This window comes from Protopterus annectens, chromosome 5.part0 (assembly GCF_019279795.1).
Source record: "Protopterus annectens isolate FY-2018-M chromosome 5.part0, PAN1.0, whole genome shotgun sequence".
Classification (NCBI taxonomy): Eukaryota; Metazoa; Chordata; order Ceratodontiformes; family Protopteridae; genus Protopterus; species Protopterus annectens.
This window is the reverse complement of record NC_056735.1, coordinates 1,318,680,979-1,318,697,200: the sequence shown is the minus strand read 5'-3', so window position 1 is coordinate 1,318,697,200 and position 16,222 is coordinate 1,318,680,979. Positions and strand designations below refer to the sequence as shown.

At 39.4% G+C, this 16,222-nt stretch overlaps 1 protein-coding gene across 2 annotated transcripts in view; it reads left to right on the top strand.

The window, feature by feature from the left end:
* Window positions 1-16,222, top strand: part of NMS (neuromedin S) — a 543,705-nt gene that overhangs the window by 371,516 nt on the left and 155,967 nt on the right. The gene's annotated exons all lie outside the window — the stretch shown is intronic.

The following is a 16,222-nucleotide window of genomic DNA, read 5'->3' as shown; positions in this document are numbered from 1 at the left end:
AAAGTTGAAGAAAAAGACTGAATTCCTTTCCTTAGTCATTATTTTTGTTTAGAACATCATTGGATCAAAAAGTTTGGAAAATAAACTCTAAACTGCATCTAAGAACATCTTGAATCCCCATGGCTTGACCTATGAGAACTGTCCTCCTGCCTTTGTGTACTTGGAAAATTTAACTTAGTTTTATTAACCCAGTTCTTTGTAAGAGATGTTTCATCAATCATATTGTTTTATAAATTGTTGAATTTATTTTATCATGAATGATAAACTAGATTTTATCTTATGAACATCTGCTTCCTTAGAAGTTATGTATCATGTTATGCATATAAATGCTGCAGACACATCTCTACATTTTTCACAATGTGCTTTTCTGTATTCACTTGTTTTTGAATTATTATTCACAGGACACAGTATAGGTTCATAATCTAATATGTAAGTACTATGCTTGCTGCCCTTGCAGGCCATTTTAAACCTAGCCAATTCCCCCTTTTTGTGCTTGAATTACCCTATTGTATTTGGTTAGAGATTGACCTTACCCAAACCATGGTCAGTAATTATTATATATCACCCTTAATAAGAATAACTGGGATCATACCATAGATAATTTGAGGAGACCCATGCATAGGATAAAGCAGTTCTGGGGTACATTTTCTGTTTCTCATCCATAGAGCCATGTTAAGCTTGAATATGGATAGGAATTAACTTGTGTGATATACCTGTCCCTCCAGACCATTCTGTTGATGTTATAGAAGAGGGTTAGATCCCTAGACAGAGTAATTATGATGTCATTTGATTTACTGATGTTCAGAAAATCCATCTGTATTGGGTCAGAAGATGCCTTGTATACCAGACAAAGTTAACCTCTTAGCAGTCTGTAGGATACAGAGTACAGTTGCACAGTTTTGAGTTGGTCAATGTAGGACATGTTGTTTAGGCCTTGTATCATTTTTGCAAGGTATTTCTGGGGTGGGGGTTGAGTTGTTGCATGTGTTTGAATAGATAGATGCTAAAGAGGGCATTATAGTCAGTGACTGGTCTAACAAGTACTGAGTTAAGGGGGGCCAATGAAATCCTTAGATCTAGATCTAGACATAATCCCTTTTTTATAAGCCGTACAGTATAGAACGACAAACTTACAACAGTAGAGACATTGGTCAAAAGTTAGGTCACTGTCTATATAAGTTCCCAAATCGTGAATGACTGTGTCAACCCTTAAAGGTGTATTGACAATGTGGTAGTTCCCTGTGGTAGATGACTTCTCAAAGGATGCAGTAATGCATTTTTTTAGTCTAGTTTCAGTTTATGATTTTGGCACCATTTAATTATTTGGGACAAACCTTCATGCGGGATGGCTTAGTCATTTGGGTTTTGAATGGCTGCTTCTAGCTTGCAGTCATCTGCAGTCAACTGCAGTCAACTGCAGACTTAATCAGCCAGTGCCCTTTGGTATTGGCTTTTGCTTCAGAAAAGTAGATGCCAAACAGGAAAGCTCCCAGCACAGAACTCTGGGGGCCTCCACTGGTGACTGGTCTCTTAATGGAGGTAACCTCCCCTATTTTGATTTCCTGCATCATATCTGTGAGCCAAATGGCAATCCAGTTGGTTTATTCCCAGTTTATTTAGCTTTTTTGCTATGACTAAGTGAGGGATTGTGTCAAAAGCTTTGACCAATTTGAGGTACGCAGTATGTACCTGTTTCTTTAATCAATTGTTCTGGTAACCTTTTCAAAAAAGTCCACTGAATCCATACTAAGATGGTTCATGTGTTTGGATCTTCCATATGTCCTGATTTATTAGGCCCATGACAAGTCTTTCCATGGCTTGTCATGGCTTTGCTCATATGCAAAGCCATGACAAGTCTTTCCATGGCTTTGCTTATGAGCTGGTCATACTCATGGGTCTTCAGAAGGTCCTCCCTTATGCAGGTGAATGACTGTAGCTGTTCTCCATTTGTTTTGTACAAAACCTGTATGGGGGCTGAGATTCAACAGTGTTGTTAGGAGTGTGGCTAAATCATGCTTCATTAGATTTAAGATACATCCAGGGATATTGCCAGGACCCATTGATGCAATATTTTTAGCCACTGATAGGTTCATAGGTTCATAGACTAGTACTAGGCTAACTGCCCTTATGGGACATTTTCAGCCTAGCCAATTACCCCATGTGAGAATCAAACCCTGCACCTTATGTTTGTAAGGTAAATACCTTAATCATTATGCCAACCTCCCACCGCCAAGACTGAAGATAAAATAGAAAGAAAATCACAATGCCTTTTTGTAGTTTTGCCCATAATCTCAAAAGCACAATGCACTGAGCTCATTGTGAACAAAGTTAGCTGCACTGAGGCTGAAGATAGAACAAATCTACTGGTTGATAAATTTAGGTCTAACTTTACTCCTGTGTCCATCAAGATATATTTGAAACTGGCTCACCTCCAGTTTAGGACTTTGTCATGTGCGATAGCTGGAGGTAAGCCAGTTTCAAATATATCTTGACGGACACAGGAGTAAAATTAGACCTAAATTTATCAACCAGTAGATTCATTCTATCTTCAGCCTCAGTGTAGATAACTTTGCTCACAATGAGCTCAGTGCATTGTTGCATTGTGCTTTTGAGATTATGAGCAAAACTAAAAAAAGGCATTGTGATTTTCTTTGGCTTGGGTCGCCATTTTGCTTCAGTCTTGCCTTCTGGTGTATTTTATTAAGCTCCTGAGTTGTTTATTTCAGTGACAAGGGCTCTAGCATTCTGGGAATTACTCTTCTTACTTTTGGTCAAAATGCTTTTACTTTTATTGTAAAACTTGTTGATATTATTCCACCATGTCCCACCATATGGGTTTGTTTTTTGGGGGTTGTCAGTATTAATTTGAAGTATTACGTTTCCCTGGCTAATTATTTTTATTCCAAACTACAGCTTCCCTTGATCTTTATGAGAACATATATTACTAATCTCCTGTTATACATACCAAAAGGAAGCTGTCTTTTAAGACTCTTCATACACGTTGTCTAGTGAAATCCATAATGTCTTACTATCATGTCCAAACAGTATATGCAATTGTTTTAAATCATCTACATACTTGATATAGATGACATTTTAAAACAAAATCAAGAACATGAAGTAAAGTGAGAAAAACTGGGCTTCTCATTCTGACCCCTTTGGAATTCAGACATTTTAAGAAAACAGATTTTCCTTTCTCTTCTACCATTACTTTCCATATTCTTTCAGTAAGGTAAAGGTCATTCATTTTGATTGTAAGCAGTTTCATATTGCCTATTAATCTTCTGTGATCTACAACATCAACATCCCCCCATGTCTGCTTTTTCAGATATTGATGTATTGACCGGCAGGCACTCAATATTTCCATTTTGTAGGGGTACTGATTCTTACAATGCATTCCATATCTAGTAAGATCCTTTCACACAAATTTTACTATGCATTTTCCATTAGGTTTCTTTATACACCTAATCAAATTATATCTGTATAATGTTTATAATCCTGATTGCCATCCATTTCCTTGTATATGAATGTTCCTTTCAGGTTGGTCAGAATATCTACCATTGCTACACTAAGTATCTACAGAGTGATCATTTTTCATAGGTTCATAGGTGTGTACTAGGCTAATGGCCCTGGAGACATTAGAAGCCTAGCCCATAGGATTACCTTGTCATCGTGCCACCCGACCTTAGTTCCCAGTGTCTCTGTCAAGTAGAGCCACTGGAGTGATCCCCGGGGTGAATTTTCTATTTCCCATCCACTCATCAAGATTTCCCTTGAAGAGAGCCAGTGAGGTGCTCTGTTTGACATGTATGGGAAGTCTATTCCATAGCATGGGCAGTCTCTGAGTTATGAACCTGTCCCTCCAGCATATTCTGTTGATTGTGGTAATGAGGTTGAGGTCTCTGGAGTGTGTGGTGTGGAGGGATTGGGATTTCTTTAGATGTAGCATTTCTAACAGAGCTGGGTCAGACATGGCTTTGTAAGTCAAGCAGAGATCACCTCTAAGTAGGGGATATGAGACAGAGAATAGTTGGAGTTTTTTGAGTCTGTCCATATAGGGCAAGTGTTTAAGGCTTAGGATCCTCTTTGTGAGGTACTTTTGTGGACTCTCCAGTTGTTGCAGGTGTCTAGTGAGGTACATGGCAAATGGAGCATTGTACTCAATGATTGGTCTAATGAGGGAAGAGTAGATGGAGACAATGACCTCTTTCTTCCTGGATGCAAAACCCTTAGTAATGTGATGTGCCACATAGAAGGACTTTCTGACCACAGTGGCAATGTGGTGGTCAAAAGAGAGGTTGCTGTCAACCTGTGTTCCCAGATCTCTTATAACTCATTCTGTGCTCAGTGGACTACCATCAATGTGGTAATTCATGGGAACCAGGTTTTTCCCAAAGGGGATGACGATCCATTTTTTGGCATTGAGCTTAAGGCCAGGTTCTGACACCAGTCGTTGGTCTCAGTGAGGCCTTTCTGTAGGATGTCAACATCACTTAGGGAGTTAATAATAGCTCCCAACTTGCAATCGTCTGTGAACTTTGTCAGCCAGAGTCCCTTTGTGTTGGCCTGGACTTCAGAGAAGTAGATACCGAACAGGAGAGGACTCAGGACCGAACCCTGTGGGACTCCTGACTGGTTGGCAGTCTGACTTGGAGTCAGCTACTTTCACACTGTGGGTTCTATCTGTGAGCCAGTTTGCAACCCACCTTGTGATATAGGTGTTGATGCCTAGCTTAGTAAGTTTTTTTTATGATTCCTGAGTGGGGAATGGTATCAAAAGCCTTGGCCAGATCAAGGTAGGCTGTATGAACCACCTTGCCTTCATCAACAGCTCTTGTGATTGACTCAAAGAAGTCGACCAAGTTGAGCAGGCATGATCTACCCTTCACAAAACCAAACTGTGTGGGATCCAGAGTTTGGAGATTCCCTATATCCTTGTTTATTAGGTCCATGATGATGCGTTCCATAGCTTTGCATATCAGACTCTTTAGGCTAATGGACCAATAGCTCCGAGGGTCTGTAGTCACTCCTCCTTTGTGGAGAGGGCTGACTGTAACAGTGCACCATTTGGTAGGGACAAAGCCTGAGGTGAGGCTGTGACTGAACAGTGCACACAGGTGAGGTGCCCGTTCACTCTGTAGTTCATGTAGAACATGGCCAGGGATATTGTCAGTTCCCATAGAAGATGTGTTCTTGGCTTGGACAGTGCTGTTTTAACCTGTGCAGCAGTAATACTGGGTGCCTGGCAATCTACTGGTATTGTGATTGGTCCTTTGTTGGGGGAGTGAGGGGTAAAGTTGGCACTAAATCTGTCAGCCAATATATTGGCAATATCTGTTGGCTTGGTATAGGAGGTACCATTGTTAACTCAGAGCAAATCTGGGTATTGCCGTGGAGATTCTTTACATAACTACAGAAGGTCTTGTGGTTGTCTTTACTATCTGCTGCAATTCTCTTTTCATAGCTAACTTTAGAGGATTTGATGAGGGATCTCAACTTTTTGTTGAGACTGATAAGGGAGCTTTTCCAGTCTTGGGACTTCACCTTATTCTGCATCAGTTTCCTCCAAATGTTGTAGAGTTTCTTTATGGCAGGGGACCACCAGATTGGCTTCCTTTTTTTGGTAGAGAGCGCCTTGGTTCTATTGGGTATGGTGAGATCCATGCATTTGTGTACACGTTCATACAGTGCATTGGTGTATGATTCAGCAGTCATGCAACTATTGCATTGGTGTTTGATTTGGCGGTCATGCAACTATTCATCATTTGCATGGGTGCCGTGACGTTAGCCACCTCTGTTTTTAGAAACCCAAAGTTAGCTTTGGAGAAGTTTTTCATGGTGGTTATCTTTGCAGGGGGGAGGGTGGATTTCCAAGGTGATTAGTTTGTGGTCAGATCTAACCAGGGAGGAGTTGACTATTGGTGTAGAGCAATGGTCACCCATATTAGTAATGACCACGTCAAGGATGTTGCTACCTCTAGTGAGGGTAAGAATGAGCTGGTCCAGGGCATTGGAATTAATGAATTCCAGGAAACATTGGGCAAGTGTATTTGTACATGAGTAGTTTACCCAGTTAATGGAGGGGTAGTTGAAGTCACCCAGTATGAGAGTGTTAGGTTGGACCCTAATATTCTCGAGGGTGCATAGGAATGTGGAGTGTGAGTCTTGGGACTTGCTTGGGGACCTATAGTAGGCTACAACCTGAATCACTGTCTTACCCAGTGTTAACTGCACCTGAAGTATCTCTGATGCATTATGTTGGGGTACCAGTCTGGAGGTGTGTGCATCCTTTATGAATATGCAAACACCACCACCTTTGGAGCTTCGGTCCAAGTTCTGGATCCAAACGGTGTGGAATGAGTTATAGCCTGGTAATGCAAGGGTGCTTTCTGCTGCCTTGAACCAAGTCTCTGTTATAGCACAAATGTCGATGTTCTCCATTTTAAGGAGTGCTTTGAGCGAGTGCATTTTTGAGATTTAGACTTCTAGCATTGAGCAGCATGACCCTCAGTTTGCATTTGTTTGTAGCTGTTACAGTGGTAATTTGGTCTTTGGAACACCACCTAAAAAAGGCACTGTAGGGGTGGCAAGAGCCTTGGCCAGTATCCAGAAGCCCAGGAGTGACAGATGCAGGCCATCTCTGGCAAAGCATCGAGGTCTGACAATCATGTCATCACAGGCAGACAGATACTGGATCCCCTTAGAATGACACCAGAAACTTAGCCAATTGTTAAAATCAATCATTTTCTGCTTGTACTGTGGTATCATTCTGGGTGATGGTAGGATGCTGCTCAGGGCTAGGGTCATACCCACCTGAGCTATATAATCCTCCATGTCTCTTTTCATGTAGTCCAGGGAGGTACATCTAGGGTCATTCACACCCACATGTACAATGACAGGGTCATATTTGTACCTGTTGTTGAGGGACCTGAGTGCGTGCGTTATTTGTCAGATCCTGGCACCTGACAGGCAGCTGACCGTTACTTTCTCCTTATTCAACCTAGTGAGTGGGACATCAGTGTGCCTCAGTATCGAGTCACCTATGACTAGTGTGTTGGGCATGCTTGTTTTGCTTTAGGGGCTTTCATTTGAGTGGCACACTGTTTAGGAGAGTTATGTGTGTTGTGATTAGTGTTGTGTTGTGGTGGTCGAGTGCATTTCTACCTTGGAGGTCTCTGCTGTTTGGGTAGATTTTTATTGAGAGCCTCTGCAAAGGTGTGTGTGTGGTTTTTGTTTTTATGTGAAGTCAGTGCTGGTGTGTGTTCTGGAGGGCTATGTGTTCCATGTGGTGTGGTGCAAGTGTTGACCTTCCCCTCTTGACCAGCTATTCTGGTCTTGGCTGGAGAGTGCATGGCTTCCAATTTGGATATATAAGTGCAGCTCTCACAAGTCTGAGTGTTGGGAGGTAAGAGAAGAGGGTTGTCAGTGTACATGACGCAGTTGCTACATTGCCTCAGGATGCCCAAGTTCACCAGGTTAATAGGAGAAAGCACAGGGAACTGACCTTTAGACATGCCTGGAGGGGTGGGCATTAATAATAAGTACTGGAGCTGTTTCCTTGTAGAATGTTTAGTGCTGGTAGCACTTTTGTGTGCTACAATAATTGCTAAAAGAAGTCTGGTAAAGTGCTAAACTAATAAGCTAGTAAAAGTGCAGGAGTGGAAAGAACTAGCAGATCTTTTCTTAGATTTGAGATGTCCTTAGTACTTCTTACAGGTTTTACCTTAGTTCTTTTGTATACTTATTCATCAAGTCCTTTACCATTATTGAATAAAACATGGAATCTAATTCGACTATCTCTTACATCTGACTGTATCTCCAGATTTGTGAAGTGTTTTGTAAAATACAGACAGTTGTCCTTCTATGCCTTCCTGTTCAGTCTGTTATTCTTACTGATATTATTTCTGGATTTCCTTAGCTATGGCATGCCCCTTTTCCCTTCTTTTTTATTACCAGTTCTATTTCCTGTTTTTTTCCCTTTAGCTTCTTTTTTATTGTCCTGCGTATAAATTCTTGAATTCTTTGTCTGGATTTAAGATGTCTTGCCATTGTTGGGCCCTGTTCTGTCATCCTTCTTTGTTACCTGTTATCCTGATTTTTGAATCTTGCCCATTTCTGATGGTTTGAGTCACTTTAACAACTGCATCCATGTTCAGTTTACCAGACTATTTTCCTGACTTCAAAACAATTAGAGAACTTATTTTTTCAAATTTTCTCCCAGTTGTTATTCATTATTCCTTTAATAGCATTATATAAGCACAGCTATAATACTTTAATATCACGTGGTATTAAACTTTAACACTGTTAACCAAATGTGCCTATATGTCAAGCTTTAATTTCAGGTGTTCTGTCAGGAATATCAACTCGACTGCACTTATGCCTTGCAATTAATACAGAGGAAGGCTAGACTTTCCATGGATATATGCTTGATAACCTTTAATAACATATTTTATGAGGAACATCGTAAAATATGATAAACAACAGGTACATTCTGTAAAACATTGAACACTTGACAGATATGTTTACTAGCAGTAGGATAACCTATTCCTCAGTTTGTAAATCACTAAGGATTTTTACATTCAAAGGTTTATAGGGGGTCCCTATCAGATTACTGAAGTTTCAAACCTTTGAACATCATACGTCCGAGACCATATGATCGACGTTTTGAAACTTTAAAACTAAAATAAAAAAAAATAAAAACTATTTTTTTTGACATTTTTTGCAGGGGAGCAAGCCCCCCCCCCCCCGCACCCCCAGCTAATTAAATATACCAACTCCGGCATCGCACTACAATGAGGAAAATGGTAAATTTCCCATTCTGCACTGTATGTCGATCTCCATTTAAAATGTTCGGAAGGCACCCGTACTGGGCTAACAACCTCTGGGACCTTTTTAAACCTAGTCATGTATTTGAAATCTTTTACAATTTCTGGTACCCTTGGTTTAGTGTAAGCAGGGGCTTGGAAGATGAAACATTTACAAGCATGGACTTGAGAGATGAACCATTTACAGGATCCCTGTGTCCATTATAGATTTAGGTGCCAAGCCAGGGATGAATTTCCTGTTCCACATTTAATTGTACAAGCTACACTTGAATTGGGTTAGGGAGGAACTCTGCTTCACATAGATAGGTAGTCTATTCCAGAGAAGGGGTAGTCTCTGGGATACATACCTGTTTCTCCCGCAGGTCCTATTTATATCACAGGCAAGGTTTAAGTCTTTATACTGGGTAATTCTGGTGCTGTTTGCTTTGTGGATATGCACGAGGTCCATCAGAGTGGGGTCTGACAATACCCTGTATGCCAGCACAGACCTCCCCTCAACAGCTTGTTGAAACACAGTACAAGGATAGACCCTTGAGGCAGTCTGAATAGGTCATTTTATTCATGCTCTGTATTCTTTTTGAGAGGAACTTCTATGGATTTCCAGTTGTTGGAGTTGCCTGATTAGATACATACCAAAGGGGACACTGTACACAATGACATCTGATGAATGCCGGATAAAGTGGAACAATGAACTTCTTGGACCTAGATTCCATACCTTTGTTTATAAGTCTCAGAGCATAGAATGACTTCCTCACTACTGTAGAAACGTGATTGTCAAAGGCTAAATTACTGTCTACATGTGTCAGTGTCGATATGATAATTACCAGGTGTGTATGACTTACCACAGAATACCATTATGCATTTCTTGGTATTTATGTTTAGTCTATGGCTCTGACAGTAGTTATTTGTCTGTGTCAGACCTTCCTAGAGAACACTGGTGTTGGCAGGGGATTTCGTAACTGCTCTTAATTTGAAATTGTCTTCAGATTTGGTCAGCTAGAGGCCTTTAATGTTGGCCTTGACTTCAGAAAAGTAGATGCAAAAAAGGATCGGTCCCAGAACAAATCCCTGAAGGACTCCACTAGTGACTGGCCTCTTTGTATAGCTGGACTTCCCAGTTTTAACTTTCAGAGCTAGAGCTGAATTTGTCTGCCAGTAGGTTTGCTATAACTTCTGTCTCAGTATAGGTTTCTCCATTAACAATGAGCTCTGTAAACAATTGTGTATTGCCTTTGAGGCTGCAGACAGCTGAAAGAATACCTTGTGGTTGTCCTTGGACTGGGAGGCCAGATATACCTCAAATTTGGCTTTGGTAGACATTATTAGCCCTCTGAATTGTTTGCCAAGTTCAATGAGAGCACGTTTATCTTGCTGGGTGTTACACCTCCTAATTTTTGCCATAATTTTCTTCCTCATCTTATACAGCCTATTGATTTTGTGATTTCTATAGGGTAGCTTGTTTTTAGTGTAGGTTCTGTACTTATTCCTGTTGGGTACAGCTGCCTGTATGCAGCTACTAGCATAGTTGTACAGTTTTTTTTTTGAATGGTTCCACACAGGCAGCAATGTTCTCACAGTTTGGGGGGGGGGGGGGCTTGAAATTTTGCAGGTTATCACTTAAAAGTAGGAAGCTAGCCTTGGAATAGTAGTTACAAGTTTTATTTTTACTACAGAGGAGACCATTTTGTGCTCTATCCTTACCAGAAAGAACTCTCTCAAAAGGCAGAGAGAACCAGATCCAGTATGTTTGTGCACCTCGTCGGCATATTGACAATCTAGTCCAGGCAGTTTGTGTTTACAAAATCCAGGAATCTTTGTGCCTGCATGTTTGGTATTGTGTATGATTCCCAGTTAATAGTGGGGTAATTAAAGTCACCCAAGAATATGGTATTGGGTTGGATGATAAGTGTTTCCAATAAGCTTAAATACATGTTATAGGTTTTCTGGGTCATAGAAAGTGGCCTATAGCTTGCAAGGAAGTAGTATGGGATTTTGCCTGTGGTGATTTGAATGTGGAGAAGCTCAAGTGCATTGTCCTTTTTGACCAGCCTTGAGCTACATATATTTTTGAAGTAAATTAAGACAGCTCCATCTTTAGTCCCTGCCTGTGAAGTAGCTAGTCTAAATGTTTGGAAGGCTTTATAGCCTTGCTCTGCCAGGGTGCTCTCCACAGCTTTAAACTATGTCTCAGTGACTGCACAAACATGAGTATTCTCTAGGGTAAGGACAGCTTGTAGGAAGTAGAGTTTCTTGTTTAGACTCCAGGCACTGAGCAGTAACACCTTTAGGGTTTCTTGGTTTTGATTTGCTACACTGGAATTATTTTCATTTGGCTTTGCCAAAAAATGGCACTATAGGGGAGGACAATATTTTAAGTAATATTTCAAAGTAAAGCAGCATAATCTTTTGTCCATCTCCTTCCATGCTGACAAATATTGCATCCCTTTAGAATGACACCAGCAACTAAGCCAATTATTAATGTCAGTCATTTTACATTCATATTTTGGTATCGTCCTTGAAGAAGGTAGAATGCTGCTCAGTGCTAGGCTCATACCAGCCTGGGACACACATTCTGAGATCTCTTCATGCAATCTATGTCTCAAGTCATTTACATCCACATGGACTATGACCAAGTCATACTGATACTTGTGGTCCAATGACCTGAGTGCATGTGCATTATGTTGGTTCCTGGCCCCTGAGAAACAGCAGACCATGACTTTCTCCTTACTCAGCCTGGTGAGATGGCCATCAGTGTATTGCAGAATGGAGTCTCCAATGACCAGAATGTTGGATTGTCTGCTGGCTTGTCTAGTCTAGAAGTAGAGGCTCCACAAGATGTGGCTGTATGTGCTGCTTTAAAAGAATGCACTTGGAGTTGCTGAGGGCATTTGTTATGTGTGCTTTCTCTAGGAGGCCTTTGGGATTTAGGAAGGTTACATTTAAGTGGCTCAGCATATGTGGATCTATATTTCTGCTTTGTACTGTGTGATAGATGTTACTGACAACCTGATTGACATTAGGAGTGCTTTTATGTGAGACCTTTGCCTCCAGCGACATTGCATAAATACATCTCTCACATACCATATCAGTTTGTTTTAGAGTCATCTGGTTGTCAGCAAACATAAGGCAATTTCTTCATCACCTTAAGATGCCCATATCCAGCAAGCTAGTAATGGAGTTAGTAGAAAATTCATATCCATGATATTGGGACCTTTACTGATGATTAGACAGTTGCAGTGAGAATATAAAGTAAATTCAGGAGTATCTGGTTTGCATCTCTGGGGTTAGTGCTTGTCACTGCAAACTGGTATTGCTGAAATTTCAAGGGTGCTTTTACAGGAAAAACATCCACTCAAAGTGCCTACATAAAGGGCACTGCCAAACACTTGAGGGGAACTAATAAAGTAGACCCTGATGATTTATGGATGAAGTATTTATGGAGATATTCTGAAGTTTGGTTCAAGAGCAGTAATCAAGAAGTTTTTACTGAAAAGAAAGAATTAGCTTTGTCAAGAATGAGTAATTGTGGGGAATCCCCTAATTGGCTACTACCCGGCTACTACTAGTGTTGGTCTCATTACAGCTTCACACTGCTGCAATACAATGCCCCTTTGCTTCTTCTTTCATCAGAAGCAAAGCTGTAGCACCAGTCTCAAGATGAGAAGCAGGTATGGTTGCCACCTTTCATTGTGGCTAAAACTGGACTTAGGCCACATCCTCTCACACTTCACCAACCCCGCCCATATCCCACAAACTTTCCACCCATTTCGTGATGTCATCGCCATGTCAGTTGGACATTTGAGATGCCTTTTTTCAGCTACTGCCATTCAAGTAAAATTTATCAAAAGTGGGTTTATGATAAACTTTTTGTTCTAAATGCAATAAGCTATTCTCGGTACCAGCAATTATATATATGTATATATATATATATATATATATACATATATATATATATATATATATATATATATATATATATATATACATATATATATATATATATATATATATATATATATATATATATATATATATATATATATATATACGGTTACCTATGAAAAGAGTTAGCAGCCAAAATATTGAACACCATATGGTCGAGACCATATGGTTGATATTTCAGATGATCGATCACTGTAAAGTATTAAAAAAACAAGAAACACAAAGACGTTATTGGAGGGGGGCAAGCCCCCCTGCAGCCCCCACACCCCCTACTTAAATATACCAACTCCGAGATCGCGCTACAGCAGGGAATAGGAATAATTCCTGTTCCACACTGTATTGTTGGTGTAGCGCGATCTCAAAGTTGGTAGGGGGGTGTGGGGGGCTTGCCCCCTTGCAATAATGTCTTTGTGTTTCTTGTTTTTTTGTTTTTTTAATACTTTACAGTGATCGATCATCTGAAATATCGACCATATGATGTTCGATATTTCAGCTGCTCGATCTTTTCATAGGTAACTATATATATGTGTGTGTGTATATATATATATATATATATATAAACCTTAAAAAGTCAGTAATGAAACTGAATTTGTATGAATTGCAGACTCTGAACCTTTTAGTAAAATAAACATGCCATCAATAAATTGTCTATAAAAATACATTGCTAAAATCAACCTATTAATATAAAACAGTAAATCCTGCTCCTGACAGAACTAAACTGGTAAATGTATGGACCATAACTGCTACCCCTTTCACTGGTTTAAATTATTTTTCACCAAAATAAAATAAGTTGTTGCCTAAAATAATGGTGATGTACAAGGAAAGAAGTTCATTATTATTCCAGTTTTACAGCTGTGTTAAGAAACATTTACCAGGCTTTATGCTGTGTTTGTAGACTGCAAATATAGAATCTCTCAATGTCAGTTTTGACGAGTTTCAATCATTCACTTAATCTTTACAAAAAAACTTTCCACAATTCACTAAGGATCAATCCTCTATACACTGGTATTTGGTGTACAATCCACAAATAATGCTATAGGCTCAGATTTGACCCTCTAGCTGACACTATAGGTCTAAAAGGGAATTGTTCTTATTTTATGATTTTCTGATATAAGAAAAAAAAGTTCCAGTTTTTTGATTTGTTATACATAAAGTGTGTTCCTGTCCTAATCATCATGTTTTTTGAAGGAAATACTGCTCTTGTTTTTAAGTGTTTGAAAGCATGGAATACATTTGTTAAATGTTTGTGAAAGTCCTTACAAGATGGTACTTTACAGATAGCTACTGTTTCTATGGCGCTCAGATTCTCAAATATTTAAATGGTGTCTTCAGTGACAGATTGAGAATAAATTTTCATAGTGTAATGGAAGTAAACTGTCACTAATGATGATGTCATCATAAAAAATATAAATAAATAAATAAATCTAGCTTCTAAAATTGTCTGTAGTTTGATCTTATAGCTCAGCTCACATTCTGCTACACTTGTGTCATTGTCCCATTTTTTTTAATATCCTGAATGGGAGATAAACCCAACAAGATCTCATTATATCCACAAACTCATTCAGATCCCTTTTATTAAAAATAAATATTATTGATCAGTGTTCACTGTCTCCATTGGTAAATATTGAAACAATCTGCCATTCAATCGTATGTATATATATATATATATATATATATATATATATATGTGTGTGTGTGTGTGTGTGTGTGTGTGTGTGTGTGTGTGTGTGTGTGTGTATAAACACAAAAAATACAATTAAAATATTAGAAAAACTTCCTAAGTGTCATGATGTACAGCTGTGTTTACCCAGTATTGTCAAACAGTAGTGTCATTAACGTCGGTGTACACCAACTTTTTATTCTGTACAAAATGACAAGACAAAGAATGATATTAACAGTTTACTCATCACAAATACACTGGTCAAAGGCACTAGACTTAATGCATTATGGGATATAACCATTCTTAAAATGGCAATGCTATGTATTTGACTTAAAGTCTCAATGGCTACAATACATATTAATAGCATATACAGACTCAAGCAACTCTACAATACTTATCATCACAGTAAGTAAATGGAAATGCCTCAGTAATGTCATCTTTTATATTCCATCCCTGTTCCTACCTTAGCCCATTAATCCATCCTGTATTTTCTTTCCCTCTGTAAGAAGTACCTATCCTTGCTTACTTATTGTTTCTGATAATATTAAAACCCCATTTGTTCACAGTATGGATGACATTTTTTCAGCTGTGCATATGTTTTCATGGCATACCTAAGCACTTCATTAATAGGTTTGTCACTGTGGCCTTTCTATTTTACTGCAACACTTAGTAGTTTCTTTATGCACACTAGTTCAGCCTTTCCAAATTCTGCTGTAGCCTCTCCCCTTCGGTCTTCAGTGCTATTCCCATCTTAATGCCATCAGCAGCTTCATCCTGGTGGATGTTCCCTCATGTATGTCTGAGATAACAACAGCTGAAAGGTACTGAACCTAGAACAGAACCCCGCAGTACTCTTGTCATTCAGTTCCTTCATTTGTGATGCACTTCTTTTTACCACAGGCCACAGCGGCCTGCAGTTCAACTATGCTGAATTCCAGTTCATCAGTCTATCCATACTCATTCAGTTTTCCTTCCAGTTTACTGTGTGAATCCTTGTCAAACACAGTTTGAAACCAGGTAGGCTACATCTACTGGCACGCCTATTTCAAGTTCATCAGTAACCTAATTAAAACTATATCAGTTTTGACTGAAAGGTCTTTTTGGCTATGAACTCATGCCAGTTGCTGTCCTAGAGTTTACTGTCCTATCAAAATGCTACAAGTCTTCCTTTAAGAATTCTCCCTATAATTATCCCTGCAACTGTTATTAAGCTAACAGGCTTGTAGATCCCTGGATTTAACCCGCTCCTCTCCTTGTGTAAAAGTATCACTAGGGACAGGGGTTCTTTTCATAACAGAGGAGGGAAAAAAGATGGACATGGAAGGTTTGTGGCAGTGAGTGGCTACTGGTTTGGAAATAGAATTACTTTGGAAAGTATGCATGTCCTACCCAAGAACGTAGTTTTAAAACTGAGGAGAATGCTAGAATAAACTAGATGAAATAATATATTTTCAGCAAGGGATGTAAATTACATGGGGAAACTGAAATATAATCACCAGTAATGAAGATGTGTCAGGGGACCCAAGGAGGGAGACCACTGTGCATGCAGGTAGATACTTAAAGGGACAATCCCAGTGTTTAAAATTAGGGTCCAGGTTAAGCTGACAGAAGTCATGCTCATTTCGACACATCACTTTCATTCCCACCCACAATATCATTTTACTTTTAAATATCCTTTAAATCCGCAGTTCCAGTCTTCAGCTACCACGATAAACTAATCTTTGGATTTGTGTTCCTCTCCGACTTAAATTAGATTGGGGAACTATGCCCCCAGCTCTTGGCTCATATTTAAAATAAA